Here is a 16,861-nt window from a genome sequence, read left to right as displayed (position 1 = left end):
TCAAGACTCTTCCTGTATTAAAAAAAAAAAAAAAAAAAAAACAACTCTAATGTGGTAGAAAGATCTCTAGAAGGGAAGCTAGTGTCCTTTATGCCAAAGTAATTCTAAAATAGTGTGCTAATTATGTGTAATCAATCTAAATTATTTTTCACTGTACTGTCTGGAACTACATTGGTCTAAGCATGACACTTCTGTTGTCATAAGAGTGATATGTGGCCCTTAATTGTCATGTAGCAAAGAACAGTGTTTCCTAAGGAACAGGAAAATCGCTTGACCCTGCTTTGGAAGCAATCTAACTGAGCCAGCAAGCAGCCACACTACCTTTTTTAAAAGCATGAGGAGAGCAGTAGGGTCTGCCATGAGAAGTCTGAAAGGCTGCTCTAAAAAGCAGTAATCTGTGCAATTATTGCACTGCTGGATCAATGCAGGAAGCAGATGCCATATTAAAACTAAATCACATTATTTCCTACAATGCTTATATCTAACACAAGGTCAGGACTGAAGACTAAGTCCTGATCCTGTAGCTAGAGGTGTCCCCCAGGGGTCAATACTAGGTCCAGTCTTGGTCAATGTATTCATCAGTGACCTGGATGAAGGGATAGAGAGCACCCTCAGCAAGTTTCCTGATGATACTAAGCTGGGGGGAGAGGCTAACACACCAGAAGACTGTGCTGCCATTCCGAGGGACCTGGACAGGCTGGAGAGCTGGGCGGAGAGGAACCTCTTGAAATTCAACAAAGGCAAGTGCAGGGTCCTGCACCAGTCCAGGCTGGGGGTTGACCTGCTGGAAAGCAGCTCTGCTGAGAAGGACCTGGGTGTCCTGGTGGACAACCAGTTAAACATGAGCCAGCAGTGTGCCCTTGTGGCCAAGAAAGCCATTGCTCTCCTGGGTTGCCTTAGGCAGAGTGTTGCCAGCAGGTGGAGGGAGGTGATCCTGCCCCTCTCCTCAGCCCTGGTGAGGCCTCACCTGGAGGTACTGTGTCCAATTCTAGGCTCCCCAGTACAAGAGAGACGTGGCGCTACTGGAAAGAGTCCAGGGGAGGGCTACAAAGATGATGAGGATGGAGCATCTCTCCTGTGAAGAAAGGCTGAGAGAGCTGGGCCTGTTTAGCCCGGAGAGGAGAAGACTGAGAGGCGATCTCATCAATGCGTACAAGTATCTGAAGGGAGGGTGTCGAGAGGATGGGGCCAGCCTCTTCTCCGTGGTGCCCAGCGGCAGGACAGGAGGCGACAGGCACAAACTGAAACACAGGAAGCTCTGTCTGAACATGAGGAAAAACTTCTTTCCTGTGAGAGTGACAGAGCATTGGAACAGGTTGCCCAGAGAGGTGGTGGAGTCTCCTTCCCTGGAGATATTCAGAACCTGTCTAGACACAATCCTGGGAAATATGCTGTAGAGGACCCTGCTGGAGCAGGGAGGTTGGACTAGATGATCTCCAGAGGTCCCTTCCACCCTCAACCATTCTGTGATTCTGTGTGATTCTGTTATGGAATTAAGGTGCTCGTAAGATGTAGGGGATAGGATGTAGTAGGGTACATGTGAAGCTGTAGTGTGCTATAAAACATTCCCTTATCTTCTGAAGAGTATTCAGAAATGGAAGTACTATTCATGACATTTAACTCTTACGTAGAGGTCTCCTCTTGCAAAGTCCATTATTGGTTTCACCTTTCTGACATATACCAGCATGAAGATACAGTGTCATTTAGAAGCTAGCTGTAGACAGGTCTGTAAGGAGCGCAGATGGAGGAAGAACAGGCATTTCCTTAGCTGCATCTGATCAGAGAAGCCATCATCATTGTTGCCATAAGGACTGTAATAGTTTAGTCCCTTATGTGGCCCTAGCAAGAGCTGAGACTTGGTCCTTGGAGATGTGTGACTGGGAAAGCTCATCAGTAGCCAGCTTTCTCCTGCATGTACTCCCCTAAGTTCCAGAGAAATGCTAGCAACGTATTATTTCTTAGGGTTTCTGCTGCTCTAAAGTCCCTCTGAACCTCATAACACGATTCAATGTCTTACCTAGTATACAGCATCTCTAGGGCTCTAATCTCGAGGCTAGAATGCAACGGATGCAAGTACCATAGTAGAAACTGGGAATAGACTTAATGCTGTTAACTGTAGTGAAGGTGCTGTCTGCAGCCCGTTAGGGTGTTTGAGAGCGATGCCAAGATTATTAAAGTAAGAAGATAATAAATACAATACTCCATTCCAATGCTCGTTCTCTTCTAATGTCAGCAGATAGCATGATTTGCTGAATAATATGTGCTCTGCTGGTAAAGAATACAAAGTAAGGGCTGGATTTTTACCTCTTACTCCACGGGAGATTCTCTATATTAGAACTAGATTGAGTGACTTAACACTGAAGTAGCAAGAGCTAAATAATGGTTTTTGAATCATATGCTAAGAATTCAGTATTTCGGTGATGACCCAAGTTAGTTTCAACGAGTGCTGTGCAGAGAAAGTGAATCGAAAGTTCACATGAGTTTGAGGAACTACTAAGTGTGTTATAAACAGCTCCCAGATCTGGTCAAAGCATTCCCATTCTTTTCTGCAGATAGTGTTAAAAGTCTTTTCCCCTGCCCCAACCCCCAATGAGGGGAACTTGGAAAAAAGCCTTTCTTGAAAAGGAAAACAAATGTCCATTTACTGTTAAACACTGGCACTTTCTTGGAGTGTAGCTCTGTAATGCACTGTGACATACCAAAAAAATCACCATAAATATTACTATGAGTTACAGTAAGAGCAATTAAGTTATCTTTGCATGACATATCAATAAGGCTGAGCAGGAATCAAGAGCCTGCATGTGAACTTTTCCAGCTTCTGAGCTCTTGAATTTTTGCATCCAAATTTTGCAGCCTGGGCTTCTATCCAAAATTGACAAATGCTAATTAAAAGAGAAGAAATTAGTGTGAAGCTGTTTCTTTTGATGCTGGCTCTCATCCCGCTCCCTGAATGTCAATGCTGCAGTATGCCCCCACAGTGTGCAGCTGCACGTGCATGTGCACATGCGTCGAACACGCACGCCTGCCTGTCAGTTTGCTGAAACTAGCTGTTGATTTTGGCAGCATAAAAACATCACTGAGAATACTCTGTCCCAGGCCCTGCAGCCTCACTGCTTTCCACTTGCATGTTGATGTATTACAGTGTTTTGAAATGGCTGCGTGTTTTCTGAAAGGCTTGAAATAAAACTTGGGAATATCCTGGCCTATGACATCAGCACCTGTGAGCTTAAGTAAACAGATGATATGAGAGCCAAGGTGTGTATCATTGTTCAGAGGCGGGGAGTTTCCACAGAAGGCTATGAGGTTGCAAACGATTTTTTTTCTGCTGCTTCCTCCTCTTAATGTATTTCTTCCTTCAGCAAATGCCATTACAATGGCTTTCTCAGATATTGGCTAATACTTGGTTGTTGCTCCAGGGCGTGGTGTTGCTGGAAATGTCTTCCAGGTTCCTAGAAACAGCCCTACCCTTTTGGAAATAATTATTCACAGGCAACACTGGCATGAGTGGGGTTGAGGGCACGTTTTTTTTGAGAGCAAATATCAATTTGAATAATGCTAGTCTTTTGCTTATCGTATACAGTTTGACTTTGTTATTTTTAGTTCCTGGTCCTAATTAAGAAGGCTTGTACCTCAGCACTCCATGCCGGAAGTGGCTGAGACATGCTAGTCATTCACATGTCTCTTAATTTCTCTGTTGTAAAAATTAACAAAGATGAATATTTTAAGGTCAGAAGTACAGAATAATTATTTTTAACAATATTCTTCTTGATGACTCAGTAATCATAACTGTTCATTCAAAATATTCTCCTGTTTCTATGGCTTTCAAGGGATGGCAGTACTTTAAACATCTTAGTGCTATTCAGCAGTAGCTTAAAAGAATTAAGCTGTGAATTGTAGCCATGCCTTGGACTAGTTTTCCAGTCCCTGCTCCTCTGCTCTAGTTTTAGGGCTGAAGTTTCTTTTGGGGAGGGTGGAGAAGGGGATATATACTTTCTTGTAAGGTTTTTGAGAGATTTCGCTATCCTTCTCTCAGTATTGCTGGTCCATGATCATGTTACCTCCTTTCAAAGAACCCATCTGGGAGAGAATAAAGGCCATGAGTCAGACTAAGAGACACAGGCCGATTGTGAAATTTTGCGGGAAACTAGAAAAAAAAGTCATAGAAGGTTTAAAGAGGTTTTACAATCTGTTGATCATTGTTTTCTTTGCTAGAGGAAGTGCACAAGTTCCCAGTATGATGGCAAGAGGGATTTCTGCTGAGTTTGACAAATGCTATCAGACAACAGTAAAAACAGTGGAAACTCTGTGATCTTAAGAGTGCCATTCAGTAATTTTGCACTAATCTGTCTAGCAGCCATTTCAATACAGCTTTCAATAGAATGCCCATAATATGCCTTATAAAAACAAACTTGGGATTTTTCATCATCTTCAGCTGTGCCATATGGCAACAAAGAATAAAAACTATTTTTATGAGAAGACTTTGTTCCTGGGCCAAAAAGGTGTACTCTGGGTGTTCCAGGCTGGGACTATGTTTTAGTGCTGGAAGTACTCCGCTACTCTGACATTTCTGCTTTAGCAAGAATGTACTTACACTAAGAATGGGTTTGCAAAATCTCTATTGAAGAACAGAATTGCAGATAACTGCGTTAGAAAAGACATACAATTGAAGGTCAATTAGGTTTTCTTTCTGTTTTGTTCAGGATTGATAAATAGGTAATATTCAAACTGACAAAATGAAAAAGCATCCTTTGAACAGCTTTTCCATGGTCTCTTAGCTTAAATATAGAAAATTTGCCTTCACGTAGTTATATTCCCTTCAGTGCTTCTAATTAGTCCTCCATTTCTCTTTACTCTTAGATGTGCAGCTTATTCCTCCATGATGATGATTCCCTTCAGATATGTAATGACAGAGATTTTGCATTTCATAGTTAGAATGTCTTCTGTAAACATTCAGAGATTGCTTATACAGGCATGAGCCAAACTAGCACTGCAGGCATAAAGCAAATTCTCATTGACCTCCAATGGTGTAAGATAGCAAGGCAGAACCGGATTCTCTCCTGTGTCTAGCAATAGAAGATGGACTGATTACATTATACTCTTCAGTTTTCAGTAAAAATGTACGTTTTTAGAGTTTGGTCTATATTTAAGAATTGTGCTGACACAACAGTGTTGTGGGATTTTTTTCAACGTTTCTACCTTTGTCTTTCATAGTTGTGCTGACAAACATACCCTGCTATAGTTAGAGTGCATGTTCAATCTCTGCTGAAAACTATTTCCAGTGTTACTCTCAAACTCTTTTGCGATGTTGGCAGTTTGTCCTAAATGTTGACACCCCCAGCTTACATGGTTGCAAAGAAAAGTTTCACAATATGATCTGAATATAACTGATGTGGTTACTCTGTCTGAATTTATGGTGACCTGGATGTAAACTACATGATGCAGCTCTGTAAGGTGTCACATGTAAACACCCACTGCTGGGAGGTGGCGGGCCTGCTGACATCGTTTCGATCTGGGTGTCAAGAGGAGAGCAGGAGCAGTAAGTTGGACCCACCCATCCTGGCATATGAACCTTAGCTGCTCTACTTAGTGCTCTGCTAAGAGTCCCCTGCTGCTCTCACAGACTGTAGGAGGGAGGGCAGACCTAACCTGCTATCACAACTACACATAAAAGGAAAGGGAAAGTCCATGGTGGTTGTCACCCTTCTGATAAAAGCAGCTAATCAAATATCGGAGTCTCATTGACTGCTGTAATAAGGAGGAAGAGAAAATGGTTCTCAAGCCAGGTAGTAACTTCTGTTGCAGAAAGAATAAAAAAGCAGCAAATAAAACACATAAGCTGCTCACATATTCAAGTCTTCTCCTATTACTTGCTCTTTTGGCTTGTTTTCAGGGTCAGGCTACCCATGCTTCTGAGTCAGCATTAGCTTTTCTCTCGCAATGTTTTTTCCCAGTTCTTCACTCACTTTCTCTTCACACATTTCCGAAAGCTGTAACCTTTTTCCCTGAAGCCCTCAGAACTCTGGCTGGATCTTCTTTTCTCTTTGTCTGGAGGAGAGACATATTTGTGTTGCGGCTTTCAAAACCTCTCATATTTCAGCCACCTGCTTCTGCAAAGAAACTTTGTTCTCATTCACATCTTAGAAGAGCTGTAATTATGCCCAGAGTTTTGAAGTAGCTTAATGCAGCCTTTAAAAGCAGAAGGTTTGGTTAGGAAGAGGAAGCCTTTTGCTTGCGAAAGAAGGCTGTGCTGTCCATGGTGTGCAAGAGAAGGAGAAATGGGAGGAGATGAGGACACAGGATGGGTGAAGCCTTTGGAACGCTGTAATATTCTTTTTAGCCCCAGACTGTTATCCTGTGGCCGTATATTTAGGGGTGTCTTTGAACATCTGAATTTGCTGTTGACCCCAGTTGAGTGACTCCAATATAAAGCTGCAGGAACAGAGCAGTGGACAGGACCTGTCGCCTACAGAAAGATCTCTCCCTGCATACCAGTGAAATGGATCTGCATCTCAGAAGAAGCATGGCATTTATTTTTTGGTTGCTTGGAATACAAAATGCTAGCATATTAGACTAACTTAGGAGTGACCTCCTGGCAAGCAGAAGACAGAATTTTGCTGTGGCACAGCAAATGCAACCACAGTAAGGGGCTATGAAATCTTTCTACAACGCTCCATTTGGAATTTCATCCTAGAGAATGATGTGAATCTCCTTTTCACTGTCTGAAGTGTGCTAGCTCCACTACATATATCCTGATCTTTAAAGGATGCTTTGGCAAGGGTATATTTTATTGCATTTCTGTAATTGATTATGCTTTAATCAGTACAACAATTGTTTACCACACACCACAGTCTTCCACTGGGTGAAGACACATTTATTACAGACAATGGTGCCAGTGCTTATCTGTTCTTATTGGCCGTTTGAAAACAAAAGCCAAACAAGAAGGCTTCTGTTTCCCATGGGTGGTCAGGTTAGTACTGGAAGTCACTTGCTGGTGCTTTTCACCCTGTGTTGGATTACAGCTGCCAGTGTTCAGGGTCCCCTTTCATTCAAGACTGCCTTCCTAGATGGAGTGTAGGAGTGGACTCAGTTTGGGGCTAATGTTAGCAGTGCCCTCATCTTTCACAGTCTTTGCAGTGAGGATGTTGCAGGGAAGTATTCAGACTGAATCATTAGGGCCCTGACAAATCATTTATACAGTTAAACAGCCAGGAGTGTCAAAATGAGTGATATTCTTTGAGTGACTATTTTGCACTGCACATAACAGGACATACCATGACCCATGGTTTGTTTAAGCCTCCCTGCTGATTTCTGTTCCCAGCACGCCACTGGCTAGGGAAGTTATATCACTCATACCATGTAACAGCACCTTGCTCTTCCCCAGTTCTCAAAATATCCTTACTGGACGTACACCTTACCGTGTCAAGAGGAAATAACAGTGGGTTTCTACGAAAAGCTGCTTCAGGCAAAAAAAGGTGTTGGTCTCCATGGCCAGCCCTGAACCACAGACTTCATATCTAGCACTTCTGCCTCAGAGAGAGCGGAAAATGGAACAGAGACCCTAAGGGCACCTCAAACCATGCAAGTGTGCAGTGTGAAGGGAGGCAAGGCTAAAGATCTCAACAGGCTAGCTGAGATCATTCGCATGGAGGATGAACTCAGAGGACAGAAGCCGGAGGAGCAACTGGGAAGTACAAACATGAGGAAACAATCGGACATGCTCATATAGAGAAAGGAATCAAAAAGGAAATAGGAAAGCTGCAGCGTGGGAGAAGGCATTGGTACCTGGATAAGGCTGTTTCTGTAACGTAAAAGGGCAGAAGGTAGCTGTAATTAAGGAGGAAGTTAGCAAGGAAGCAAAAGCGCTGAAGCAAGGATATTTGCAATGAGAGTAAAGAGGAGAGAGGCACAGTTGCTAGGACAAAGGAACAGCTTGCTTGAAGGAAGAGGGAAAAGGAAACGGGACGGGGGGGGGGGGAACAAACTGGTGTGAAATTAGGGTTTACTATGGCCTTAACATAAGCTGACATAAGTTATCATACAGCCTCCCCCACCCCGCCGAGCACACACTAACAAAACAAAACTTCTGTTTACCGGAACTAGCTTTGCTGTCCAAAAGCCACAAGGAGATTCGAACGAAATAAGGAGAAGAGAAGAAACTGAAGGAAGTCAAAAGGTTAGATGAGGATGATGGCTAAGCAACTTCAGAAACAGATACACAAGTAAAGGAAATAATAAAAGGAAGAAGGTGGCAGGGAGGAAGAGGAGGAAGGCAGAGCCCAGTGAGCTGAATATGCTGCAGTAATGCTGTTTTGTCACATAGACCTCGTTTGTTAGTTGCTCTTTCAGTTCTGGTCTCTGAATAGCTGGAGCTGTTCCAATTGCTATGCAGGGAGATATTACATGTCTGCTGCAATCGCAAAGAACTAGTTAAGAGCAGTATAAACTGATGCAAGACTGACAAGCAAGACCCTACTTGTAACAGCTACAAGCCTGGATAAAATTGTCATTGTTTGGCAACTATCTTAAGGGGAAAGGGTAAAAAAATTCTTATAGTAACCCTTTCCAGGGCACCTTGCCTTTTTCCTCCTGCTTTGGACGTGAGTTGCACTTACCCGCTCTTACTGTTGAGGAACAAAATGCTTTTTATCTACCAAGTATATGTCCACCACAATTTTTACAGGCAATAGCAAAATTTAAAACAAAACGAAAGCCATGTTTTGTAGTTTTTCAGTTCACCAGTAATAACTCCAGTGGCATTCCTGTTGAATACTTCCTTGTTTCAGCTTGCAAGTTCAGATCTGGCGTCAAAGAGCAGAACTCACAATTATCACTGCAGGTATACCAGCTTTGAAGGCAGTTATATTCCAAACAAATTTAGCTGGAAAAACATCCTTTGGAGACCTGCTCCTGGATGTGAGGCAAGAGCTAAATTTAAAGTGGTTTCATTTAATTTGGAAAATAACTTCTGGTTCCCTTTTTGTCCCTACTCCAGCTTGAAAACGAGCTAGTTGGAAATACTCCTGTGTAACAAAACACAGGTGGAAACATGCCCGCTGAAATGTTTCACTTGACACAAATGAGTTGCAGCATTCAAGCTAGGGTTGAGCTGGACTCCTGCCTGCATACCTGGCACTGTGCCCCAGAACCATGGACCAGACATATGTCCCTGTGCCTCAGGCCTGGGCCAGTCTGCCTGGGAACGCTCCTGGGTCCGTGGCTGTGAGGCAGATCCACCAAGCTGGAGATGGCAATGTCTTAGGGACTCGGAAAGCCTCGTAAGCCGCAGCTTCAATAGCTGTTCAGCTCTACAGAAAGGAATGGGGACGAAGCCCATACGGGGCTGCAGCACCCCGCCAGCAGTCACTGGGGCAGCACCACATATGCAAACCCAGGACTTCAGTGTCACCACTGGCTTGAGTTGATCTAAGAAGAAGCTGCAGTGAAAAGGTCCATTTTCCCATTTTTGTTTCCTTGTCTGCACCTTTCTACTGCCTGCTCCACACAGCCACTTGGGAAGAGTGAGAATGCAGAACGGAAGAGGAAGGTATGGGGGTCTTTTGCTGGCACAGTTAAATGAACTTCAGCTGGTTGACCAGCTGCACCTGACGAGGCCAGAGCCTGTGATTCCAGGTTAGCCTGTAGTAAAGAGTTTTCCAAGCAACAAGCAGGCAACGGCACATAATACTGAAAAACAAAATACCCTTCTCGTTATTCCAGTATTGGTGAATCTTACTTGTGAATTTGATCTTGAGAAGTCCTGCCAGAGAAACAATTTAATGATCCCACCTCCAGCTCATAAAAGCTTTTAATTTCCAAAGAGAACAGATGCCCCCCAACACACATGCATTCTCTTGAATATGATTTTGAAAAATACCCTCATGGCTAAATTAAACATTGGACAAGAAAATGGCAGAAGATTAGCCGCTTTCTCTCATAGTATCGTTACAATAATGATCCCATGTAATATTTTTACCCTGTTGTATACTCATTTTGGCCTTCCTCTCTTTTGTCTCAAAATACCTCCTTTGTCATTCATTGATTTTATTCTTATAATAGCATTATCCTGAAACACAGGCTGGACTGAGGTTCATGCACACAAGCATACAAGAAGACAGAGCAATCAAATTCACCCACGGTGAATAGCTCAGTGCAAAGCCTGTTGTCTTTAGTGGAAGCTACACCTGCTCGCTCTCCATTGTGGATTATAAAATACACAAAAAACCATGAGCTCAGGGAGTCTGAGCTAAAAGTGATTGGAGGCTGAGGAAGCAAGAAAGTAAGAACTACTATATATGTTTGCCCTGTTCCCCAGGCATCCACATGTGATCACTGTCATTACAGGACACTGGGCTAAATGGCTCTTAGGGCAGATCCAGTACAGCTAGTTTCATGTGTTGTACAGCACCTGAATTTGGTTCTGGCAAGTGATAAGAATTAAAATATGAATCTCATTGAATTTTGGCCATTGGCTGAAGCCTTATGATCAGCAAACACTGTCACAAATCATATCAACCATTCACTGGGGAAACACTTCTCAGTCAGTTCCACTTCCTTGCTCAAGCAGCTTTACATGCTATTCATAATGCTGTATAGAAATGGCACACATGCCATTATAAGCACATAATAATTCCTCTAAAATAATGAAACTCTTGCTAATCTTGTATGGACATTGTGCTGAAAGTGGTAGATCCATCAAAAGAAAAACAAAATCCATTTCATGCACGCTCATCAAGAAAACATACACAATATGCAACCATTTCACAGCTGCCAAAAGAGATCAGTCTAATTTCTTTTTTTAGCTGGAAGGGAAACTCTAACCAGGCAAAGCTGTTGGGAGCCAAGGAGACTATTTAAAAAAAAAAAAAAGTAGACACAAGCCAGAATTTCATCCAAAGGCAAAAGAGTTTGTCAATGAAATGAACGTACTGGGTCAAGCGAAATACTAGTGTCAGCAGTGGGTACTGCTGTTGACATTAAAGTGGCTGCTTGTGGGTCAGGACAATAGTGAATTTGCACCCACCTTCTTGCTTTACAGAGTTGAATAAACTTTTTAAGCTGCTAGTACAGAGAAGAGCACTATGAATAAATAGTTCCTGAGGAAACCTAGGGGGAGGCGAATGCAACTTTGTCTTCCTTTCTGTGGACACAAAACACGTCCTGTACCTTTTGTTCTAAATGTTTGGGATAGCGAGTACTTCTTGGCCAACATTTTTCCTTCTGCCAGTACTATTAAGTTGGTTAGACTGCTGCCATTGTCCCTGAATGAAGCATATTACAGCTGCTGTTCTGTGTATGTGAGTTTGGAGGGTTATTTGTAATCCTGGAGACTAGAGCTATAGCAAATGTTTTATGCAATCCCTGTGTTCTTATCTCTCCCATCTTTGCTCCACCCTTCCTCAGGCCTTCCCTGTACAACTGACTGCATGCTAGCAATATCTCTCTTCATGTTTATGGAAATACCATTAGATCCAAACATGCTTCACTCTTTTTGAGCTTATCATCTGCTTGTATGTATTAGGCAATCAGGAACTTCCATAGGACAAACAGTCTCCACACTCAGCTTTCATTTGCTTAAGTATATCTCAGGAATGGTATGAGTTGTTTGAAAGTTTTAAATTAGTATTAAGAGCAATCCTCCTCTCTTCCCCTCACCCCACCAGCCCCAATTCACATACTATTAGAAACCCATTCAGCCTAAAGAGAGGCCAGATGTTGAAATCATTTTGCTCCAGTGTGTATTGGGACTGCAAGCAGGGTGGATGGATTATCCTGCCAAGCTGGGGAAAAAGATGCATTGGTTCCGTGTATGCAGCAGCTCAACGAAGAAGGAGCGAGGGCGAGTGCCGTGGAGTCCTTGTCTGGACTCTGCTATGAAGCAGTGTGAATAGGGTGCAGGCTCCTTCCGGGGGTGGTGGGTGAGCTGTTGGACCGCAGACAGCTCTGGGAGGCTTTGTGATGCAGAGGGACACCTAGCAATCAACATTTTTCCACCTCTCTCCTGGGAGAGTGCAATTAATGACTTACCCCAGAAATAAGTGACTTCTAGTGAAGCTTGGGATCCCAGTGCAAGTAGCCTATATGGACATGCTTACGTTTTTCTGTGTCTGTGGTCCAGTCACTGTTTAGCCCCATGTGGCTTCCAGCCACTTAATTACCCCGCTGAGACCTCAATCACCACCTCTGAAGAGGGTGATATGTCCCTAGCTATGCATTGCTCAGATGAAAGAAGTGCCATTATTGTAATTACTGCAGTGCCATTCTGCTGCAAAGGGATTACTTGGGCTTGGTTACCTACCAATTTAATCTGTGAGCGCAGCAGTCTTCTCTCCATGTTTTCACATGCTGGCTCTTCAAAGCAAGGGTCTGTGTTCCCAGCTAGGATGATAAATGAGTTTTAGTTTTATTTTCTCAGAGGCAAGCTTATGGGATTGTGCTATCTGTCATCTGTCTCCCCTGATAAGTTTTTAACTGCCATGGCCAATTTTAATTATCTCTGAAGAAAAAAACATCCCTAGAGGCAGAAGTTTCAATGATAACTGTATTCCTACGCATTTTGTGAAAGACAGCAGCAGGCTTGGCTGGGGTTAGGGGAGAGGACGGAGAGGACAAGGCGCAGGGCCACGCTGAGCACATGCCATGGTGAGGAGGTTTTGGAGACCTCAGCGGATCCACGTCCCAGGCAGAGGTGGCCAGCTAATCAGTTTGCAGGCACCAGACACTCAGTCAGCATGTGTGCACCTCAAAATGGCCTGCGAGATGTTACCACCTCTTGTGCACCGGATATTTTATGGGGGACATCACTGCGGTGGCAGTCACTGTGGTGCAGAGGGAGAGCAGGCACCAAGAACACTTGGTGTAGGAGCAGAGACTACGGTAACTGCACTCCTCACATCTCTCTTACAGCCACAGCTCCTGGAGACATGGCTTTCGTCCTCCCTCTCTCCTTCCTTCCCTTCCTGAGGCCAATTGCCTCCCAGTGAAAAATGTATTCAGTAACCCTAGCAAGCCTCTTAAAGCAAAAGGCTCTGTATTGCTATTCAGTCCTTGCAAAGAGCATCCATCTCCTCTTCGGAGTTTTTTCTTACATTGTCTTCTGCTAAAACCTTCTGTCTGCCAGCTGTGATGGAGGGAAAAGATGTGGCTGTGTTGAAGCAGGCAGTGGCACTATTTTGTGCTTAGCCTGCACTTGCAGGTTGTAAAACCTGTAGTGGCAGAGGGACTGGGTTGGTAGGCACCTCTGGGGAGGACTGATTTGCAGCGTGCAGGATGTAGTCAGAACATGCTCCACGCTGTAACTAACTGAACAGATTTGCTAGGTGCATGGCTAGTAAATACTTGTGACATGTTGGACAACAAATGTTGTGTGCTCACGCACCTGCCAATACACCAATGAAAGCTGCTAGGGCTGGGTTTGTATATGTGTTTATGTGACTGAGCCCAGCTTTTTGAAGATATATAGTTTAATTCTCACTGAAATCGGAAGGGACTATGATTTCATTGCGTGGGAAGTCATGTCTTTAAACAGGTTTAAAACTAGGAAGCTTGCTTCCTAAATATTTTGGAAAAACTGACCCTCTATCTGAGCCAATCCTGGCTGAAATGAGAGATTTCTGAAACTGCTGTAGAAAACTAAGTAGGAAATGATAGCTTTCCTTCAATTAACCCATTCCCTAGAATCAAACATTGTTTCACCACTATAGAGCTTTCTTGAATGGGTCAAAATGAGTAGGGTGAATGAAGAGCCTCTTCACCACCAAAATACCGTTAACATATACTTTCCATAAGCTTATTGGTAATCTGATTCAGTTCTCCAGGAACCTCATGTAAGTGGAGGGCACCTGCAGATTACACCAAAGCCAGTTGCTCTGTTGCCACCAGTTCACCAGCAGTGGAGGAAGCTGATGCAAGCCCCATCGGGGCGGCGCAGTGTTAGCTGGACCAGAGCACGCACAGAACCACAAGCTCTCTTTATCAGCCTGGGAAAGAAGGTGAGACCTGCAAGACCTTTTGGTCTTTAGCTTCAGCCTCTGTCAAACATCATCTGGTGTAGGCATGCAGTAAGTACGGTTAAGAGCACAAGAGCTTGCATGCTGGGTCAGACTGAGTCTGCCTAGCTGTCTCCAACAGTGGCCCATAGCGGATGTTTAGGGAAGACGACAGGAAGCAGAGACCTGATCTTGTGCGCAGTGACCTCAATTGCAAAATTTCTCACTGAATTCAGGAGCCTTTGTGGCAGAAGAGAATTTTTCACAGGCTGAATTTTCCATGGCCCTGCAGTTACTAAGGGAATAAGATGCTTGATGAATCCCATCAAGCAGGTGGCATATGGGTAGAGAACACAAAATAAAAATAAAAATGGGGAATTGTTATGCTTGGACATTGGTCATGCTACTGCAGTTGGATACAAAGCACAAAGAGAGAGAGAATGAGAGAGACAGAGAGAGAGAGAGAAGCACATGGCCACTTGAATGTTTTTTCCTTAAAATATTTAGTTTTGAAAGGAAAGTGATTGTACCTTAGCCCTATCAAGCCAACACCTTTGTGAAAGGTTGACACCTTTTCACAGTATTCTTTTATTTTTGACTAGCTCTTCAGCAACTATTACTCAAAGTTAATTCAGGCTTTGCTCTTCTGTTGGAACTTTTTTAGTGTGCTAGTGCTTAGAGTCCCATTAATATTTATAAATGTCACTTTAATCCCATTTTTACCCTCTTGCCCAGGCAGGATCTCTCATAAGAAGAAAATATTGTTGTTATTCTTTTTTTTTCTTCTTCTTTTTTTCTTTACAACTATAATAAGGGTTCAAGGTTGAGCCTGTACTAAAAATGTCACATTCTGTAGAGCTGTGATGTGTTGCTTCGGTAGTGTATCTATGCCCCCAAGACTGGTCTGAGAGTTAGATCTTGGAGCTGGAGAAATAGATATGGAGTCTATTCTCAGCTCTGCCACTGGCTGATTATGCAACCTTAGCCAATATATTCAGCCCCAGCATGCCTCAGTTTCCAGACCAAAAAAAAAAAAAAAAAGGAGGGTTAACACTATGCTCCTTTGCGAATGCTTTGTGGTGCTAAAAGAACAAATATTACCTACCATGGTAAGGTTGTACTGTGACTTCTGCACATGGGATTGTTCTGGTGAGTGTTATGATAAAGGACAGCATGTATGTCAAATGAGCCCATGAATACAGATGGTGGTCTGGCCACTGCATTTCTTGCTGGCGGAGACAGCACTCACAGTCAGTTTGACAAATCATAACTACAGATACCCTTTGCTTTAGGCGTGCAGGCTTTCATGTCACTCCTCAGAATTTTCCTGCAAGCTCCGGCAGTCAGCTGCCTCCTGGATGCTGGCTTATGTAGGGGAGTCATGTCTATAGCAGTTTCACTCGCCGACCCCAGATAACGATCAGTGGCGCTCCAAGGAGCAGTAAACCAGTGTAACATGGCAGATCCCTGCCAATCAATGGGACTCAAGCAGATGTCTCATTTAAGGACCAAAAGGGTGCCTCAGAAGTCTTAAATGAGGGACTCGCACAATTTTCCAAATATATGATTATCTATTGCTGTAGGAGCCCTTGGATTCAATATGCAATTCTGAGATGGCTCAGTGATTTTCACACCTTGTGGGAAGTGTTCCTGCACAAGCTTCCAGAGCATGTAGGCACTGGATGCAGAGAGACGCATAGTACCACAGGGCAAGAGAAGACGGAAATTGTCACAGGGATGTTAGAGAAAGTGGTTACAAGCACACAGCTCTTCTATCATAACAGGGTTTGCTTTGCATACCTGTCATAGGAAGAAAAGCAGAACTGTTTAACATTTCTCTCAGCAGACCAGAAGCAGGAGAACAGCCTTGTGCTACATTAGCTAGCTTCCTGAAACTAGCGGTAAGTAGAGGCATTGCAGACCTTTCCTTCTCAGCAGCCAAAGACCGAGTAGTGCAGAGGCACACCTAGCTAGATGGCACAGGTACCTCCCAAAAATCAGGGGACTTGCATGCACATGGAGTTATCTTACTGGGATTTGTGCAATTTGATTCAGTAATATAGGAGACAGCACCTAATGCAAAACAACGCTCTCTCAAGAGACCCCCGGCTGTAAGAAATTTTCTACGTGCGCTGTGTTGCTTTTAGGCTAGTGTGGGTGTGTTATATGCTACCTTAGCAACAGCAACAAATGGGTGCAGCAGCTGTAGCCTTCTCCTCTTTGCTGGGGGAGGAGAGCATCCTCCTAGATTTCTTACAGACAACATGCTGTGCAAATCTCCACAGAGCTGACAGTGTCCCCCAGTGCTTGCCTGCAGCTCTCAACACCCTGGCACTTAGTCTGGACACAAACACGTGAGCTACGACTGAAGCAGACATGTCTTCCCTACTGCCCTCCTGTTCCCTCTTCCTGAGCCTGTTTCTTCTGGCCTCCAGTGAGCATTGCCCAAATCAATCTGCCAGGAGCAGGATCAGCTGCTTCATGCCAGCCCCCTCCATCGTTTTTGGAGTCAGGTGGCATCCTCTGCTAAAGGCCTTTTACTAAACTTGAATGGCAGAGGGTCTCTGACTGCTCTGTGAATATCTGGAGAAAACAAACACAGTAGTCAGGGCAGAGGTGTCCATTAATCACTTAAGGAGGGTTGGGGGAAGAATTTAAGAGAATACAGTGATTCTCAGAAAAGGAGAAAAAAAAAAAAAAGGAAAAAAAAAGAACCCTCCAAGCCAATGTTAATGTCACAGCTGAAAAAAATGTAGTAAGACCATGTGAGGCATTAAAAATACAGAAATTCAGTTTCTCACTGAATTTTGATTCTATCCTGGCTTTCACTGATTCATCCTCTGCTGAACTTTGGGACTTTTAAAAAATTTGTGTGT

This window comes from Struthio camelus, chromosome 1, assembly GCF_040807025.1.
Source record: "Struthio camelus isolate bStrCam1 chromosome 1, bStrCam1.hap1, whole genome shotgun sequence".
Classification (NCBI taxonomy): domain Eukaryota; kingdom Metazoa; phylum Chordata; class Aves; order Struthioniformes; family Struthionidae; genus Struthio; species Struthio camelus.
Note: the sequence above shows the minus strand (reverse complement) of the source record.